This window comes from Diceros bicornis, chromosome 22, assembly GCF_020826845.1.
Source record: "Diceros bicornis minor isolate mBicDic1 chromosome 22, mDicBic1.mat.cur, whole genome shotgun sequence".
In the NCBI taxonomy this organism is placed as follows: Eukaryota; Metazoa; Chordata; class Mammalia; order Perissodactyla; family Rhinocerotidae; genus Diceros; species Diceros bicornis.
Genome location: NC_080761.1, coordinates 17011354 through 17017387, shown reverse-complemented (window position 1 = coordinate 17017387; position 6034 = coordinate 17011354).

The window sequence follows — 6034 nt, the reverse complement described above, 5'->3', positions numbered from 1 at the left end:
CCTAGACTTTGTAAAGATATTACTTTCTCTTTGAAATTAGCAAGAAATCTGTGAGATTATACTTTAGCACCATTAAAATATACAGTCCACTACATCTTTTCACTGAATGGATTTATAATCCATTGATGATGCTTCCATTTACCATTCCATCTTCATTGATTGGCTTTAATTCTTCTGTAAAGAGCTCAAAATAATTATTTTTCTCTGTGTAGTTAAGACACCAATTTAATAGTTTCTTTTGTTTTCAATTTAGGGGTTTGATTTCAATTTTAGAGTTTTTCTTTTTAATTGATTTTACTTTTTTATATGAAAAACACAGAGTTCAAAGTTTAAAATATATCAAAAGGTATATACCCAGAAGAATTGAAAGTAAGGGCCTGAACATATATTTGTATACCCGTGTTCATAGCAGCATTATTCACAGCAGCCAAAAGGTAGAAGCAACTCAAGTGCCCATTAATGGTTAAATGGAGAAACAAAATGTGTAATACACACAATAGAATATTATTCAGCCTTAAAGTGGAAAGAAATTCTGAGGGATGCTATAACATAGATGAACCTTGCAGACATTACGATAAGTGAAATAAGCCAGTCACAAAAAGACAATGTCTGATTCCACTTATATGAAGTACCCAAAGTAGAAAATTCATAGAAAGAGAAAGTAGAATGATAGTTGTCAGGGGCTGGGGGAAGGGCAGAATGAGAAGTTGCTTAATGGATATGGTTTCAGTTTTTCAAGATGAAAAAATTTTGGAGATTGAATGCATAACAATGTTACTGTAGTAAACACTACTTGAACTGTATACTTAAAAATGGTTAAAATGGGGGACCAGCCCGGTGGTGTGGTGGTTGGGTTTGCCCATTCTGCTTCGGTGGCCCAGGGTTTGCTGGTTCAGATCCTGGGCACGGACGTGCTCACCACTCATCAAGGCATGCTGAGGCAGAGTCCCATATAGAAGAACTAGCAGGATTTACAACTAGGATATACAACTATGTACTGGGGCTTTGGGGAGAAAAAAAAGAAAAAGAGGAAGATTGGCAACAGTTGTTAGCTCAGGGCCAATCTTCCTCAAAAAAAAAAAAAGGTTAAAATGGTAAATTTTATGTTATGTGTATTTTACCAAAATTAGAACTTTAAAAATATAAAGTAGAAGTATATGAAAAGAATCCAGGACAAGATGGCTTCACTGGTGAATTCTACCAAACATTTAAAGAATTAATGCCAATCCTTATCAAATTCTTCTAAAAAACTGAAGAGGAGGGAACACTGCCAAACTCATTTTAGGCCAGCATTGCCCTTATATCAAAGCCAGACAAGGACACCACGAGACAAGAAAATTATAGGCCAATATCCCTGATGAACACAGATGCAAAAATCCTCAACAAGTACCAGCAAACTGAATTCAACAATACATTAAAAGGATCATATACCATGCTCAAGTGGAATTTTTCCCTGGGATGCAAAGATTATTCAACATATGCAAATCAATAAATGTGATACACTACATTAACAAAAAAAAGAATAAAAATCATATGATCATCTCAATAGATGAAGAAAAAGCATTTGACAAAATTCAACAACTGTTCATGATAAAAACTGTCAACAAATAAGGCATAGAAGGAAAGTACCTCAACATAATAAAGGCCACATAACAAACCTAAAAATAACATCATATGCAAGGGTGAAAAGCTGAAAGCTTTTCCTCTAAGATCAGTAATAAGATAAGGATGCCCGCTCCCACCAATCCTATTCAATATAGTACTGGAAGTTCTAGCCAGAGCAATCAGGCAAGAAATATAAATAAAAGCCATCCAAATCAGAAAGGAAAAAGTAAAATTATCTCTGTTCACAGATGACATGATATTATATATAGAAAACCCTAAAGATGCCACCAAAAAATTGTTAGAACTAACAAATGAAGATATTGTTGCAGGATACAAAATCAACATACAAAAATCAGTTGCATTTCTATACAGTAACAATGAATTATTTGAAAAAGAAAGTAAGAAAACAATCCCATTTCCAACAGCGTCAAAAAGAGTGAAATACTTACAAGTAAATTTAACCAAGGAGGTGAAAGATCTGTACGCTGAAAACTATAAAACACTGATGAAAGGAATTAAAGAAGATACAAATAAATGGAAAGGTAGTCCATGCTCATGGATTGGAAGAATTAATATTGTTAAAAAGTCCGTACTACCCAAAGAGATCTACAGATTCAGTGCAATCTCTATCAAAATTCCAATGGCACTTTTCACAGAAATAGAAAATACAATCCTAAAAATTTATGGAACCAAAAAAGACTCCAAAAAGCCAAAACAATCTTGAGCAAGAAGAACAAAACTGGAGGCATCACACTTGCTGATTTCAAATTATACTACAAAGCTATATTAATCAAAGCAGTATGGTACTGGCATAAAAACAGACACATAGACCAATGGAACAGAATAGAGAACCCAGAAAAAAATCTACACATACACAGGTCAATTAATTTTCAACAAAGGAGCAAAAAAAAAAAAATACAATAGGGAAAGGATAGCCTCTTCAATAAAAAGTGCTGTGAAAACTGGACAGCCACATGCAAAAGAATGAAACTGGACCTTATCTTACAGCATATGCAAAAATCAACTCAAAATGGATTAAAGACTTGAAAGTAAGACCTGAAACTGTAAAACTCCCAGAAGAAAACATAGGGAAAAAGCTCCTTGACGTTGATCTTGGTAATGATTCTTTTGGATATGATACCAAAAGCACAGGCAAGAAAAGAAAACATAAACAACTGAGACTACATCAAACTAAAAGCTTCTGCACAGCAAATGAAACCATCAACAAAATGAAAAGGCTACCTACGGAATGGGAGAAGATATTTGCAAACCGTATATCTGATAAGAGGCTAATATCCAAAATATGTAAAGAAGTCATACAACTCAACAGCAAAAAAAAAAAAAAAAAAAAAAAAAAAAAAGGGCAAAGGACCTGAATAGATATTTCTCCAAAGAAAACACACAAATGGCCAGCAGGTGTATGAAAAGACGCTCAACATCATTAATCATCAGGGAAATGCACATTAAAACCACAATGAGATATCATCTATTAGGATGGCTATAATAATAATATTATTATTATTTAATTATTTATAATTATTATATAATATTATAGAGTGGAAAGTCCACTCCTGATAGATTAAGAACTTGGAAAAACGATAGTATGAAAGCTGCATAACCAGCAATCCAGGGCATGGAGATCACATTAAACAATCAAGCAGTCACTCTCACTGAGACTTTTTCCAAGAACTGTACGGATTAAAGAACATTTCCAGCAAACCCCATCACCACCAAAAAAGGTTCAGGAGTGCCACCCAGAGCTACTGTGTTACAAGGACCTTCAAAGGCCTCTTGAAGAATTAGAGTTACTCCCTCCTCAATGTGCTGGAAATTACCTACCAAGGCCTCCAGAAACCCATCAGGAAATGAAAACCTTTGCCTTTAATCTTGCAGGAATTTACAGAGTAGCAAGGAAGTCTGAAACTGGACTGGAAGAATGTGCCCTAACGGAAGGTCTAACTCTGTGATGACTAGAAGTCCAAAAGCTCTCCTCTAAATCGCTCTAGTTCAAGTTCTTACATCTCAGAGCTGTTCCAATTATTTAGGAAATATAGAAAAGTCATGATGCATCTTCTCTTGTTCCCAGTGATGAGCAAAGATCAAATACCAAGTCTAGAAGAAATACTGTGAGAGTGTGTATGCTGGTGTGCGAGTCATCCCAGAAAGAATGCCTGATCCGTGGTTGCTGCTTTGCAATGGGACATGCAGACAAACGTCCCAGCCCATGGGTTCCCAAAAGAATTGTTTACAAAGGCTGAGCCATGAGATAGTCAACGCCCAAGGGAGAGTAAGGCATACGTTATACCAGCCAGGGAGGGTTTTTGAGGAAAAGGGATAAAAATTATACAGGTCTGGCTGTACTTTGGAAGACCAGTCCAAAACAGAAAGGATTTTGAAGATGTAAGTGGGAAATTTGTGAACATTGACACTGAGAGAAAGGGCAAGTTTCTTGACTATTTCTTAGAGACAAGTCTGTTTTATCAGTTTCCAGTATGTGACTTACACTCTGAAAACTCACTGTAGACCATTTATGTAACTTGCTTGCAAAAAATTTTCAAGCTTTGGATATGTTACTTTCTTAAACGCCTTTGGAAGTAGAAATCAGGAGGTTGACACATTTTCTTCAACAAAATAAATGATTGAACTTTATCACATTTAACCAATAACTTTTGAGGTTAGTATATAATCATAAAATTGAGGAAGTGGGTAAAGAGGTAAAACTGAGCCTGATGAAAGTCATCTGGGACTGCTCAGACTTCAAAGCCATTGGGATCCTTAAATTTCCTTCTTAGAATCTGACTTTTCTAGGGCCAGCCCAGTAGCATGGTGGTTAATTTCTTGCCTTCTGCTTCAGTGGCCTGGAGTTCACCGGTTCGGATCCCAGGCATGGACCTACACACTGCTCATCAAGCCATGCTGTGGCAGCATCCCATGTACAAAATAGAGGAAGATTGGCACAGATGTTAGCTCAGTGACAATCTTCCTCAAGCAAAAAGAAGAGGATTGGCAACAAATGTTAGCTCAGCGCCAGTCTTCTTCACCAAAAAAAGAATCTGACTTTTCCAGAAAATGGTGAGATCTACATGGACTACCACATAGCAAAGACCCACACTTTGGGTAAACTAGGAGGTTTAATTCTTCTGTTAAACTTGGATAAATACAAGGAAATTAAAGACCTCTTCAACTGCTAGGCAGAGCCATTGTTCAGGATGCCATCCGTTTTCTGCCTTCTTCCTTTGGAGCTGTGCCAATCACAGCATATAGAGAGCAATAATAAAGACTCTATGAGGTTCCCAACAAAGGAAGCTGGGAATACACAGAGTAACTAAGAGCTTTTCATGGTTGTTGAACCTAAACAACTAAATCTGTCAGACAAAATTGTAATACCTACTACCTCCCTCCCCACAAGAAAAAATTTTATTTTTTTCTGTTTTTTGGTTCAAGTGTGTGTGAGTCTACAAAGTATGAAAAAAAGAGAAAGTGAGGAGGGAAGCCAATACAGCAATTCTGTCCAGAGGCTGTGTTTATATTCCGTGCTTACTAGGTTTGGTGCTAAGAAAGAGTTTTCTAACAGTCAGTCTGTGTTATAAACTAGGCCGGAGCACTTCATTTTGGCCCTTGGGAGATTAACCAGCCACTTGAATGCTGATTTAGTGCTTAAAGGACTAAAGACTTTAAAAGTCATGGGGCTGTAGCTTGCAGAGTTTTGAAAATAAATCTTCTGGGCTGCAACGCCAGGGAGTGCAGCTGCATATATTTTTAAAGGGCCAAGGTTTGTATTCATCTCAAACAATTTCTATGAATTCCTGAGTAAGATAATGTCTTCAAATTATAACATACTTTCCTCCTGCAAACTGTCAGCCCCAAAGAAACTATTTATTGGAACCTTTTTAAACCTATCACTTTGATGTGAATACATATGCTTCATATCCCATTGGTGCAGTGGACACAAATACCATAGTTTGTTACAGGGCAAGAAATGTGATTGACAAATGACATTAAAGGAAATATTTGTTAATGGTGCTGAAGTTAAAGATCACTCTCCTCTCACCTAAGAAAATTTCTGTTCTAGTCTTTGCTGATAGTTAGGGAAACCTAGTTAAAATCTCATTAAAGAACGATCCCAACATCACATGGGCTTAAAAGAAAGACTTAACATATTAATTTGCAGAACACAGCCAGCCCAAGCCTACAACAATCTATTAGCACATTCGGCAACGCAGGGCTTTAACGCCCAGTTGTTCCTACAACCTCAGGAAGCCAGGGCCTTCTTGCAGCCTTCCCGCATCCTTCCCCCGCCCCCAACCCCTTTGCACCTGGACCCTGGTTTTTGTGTGTGTGTTATGGAGAGGGTTATTTTGCCATGGAGAGAGGAGAACTTTCATGACTTCAAACATGGACGTTAGATCAAGTTTTTATCTTCTCCCAT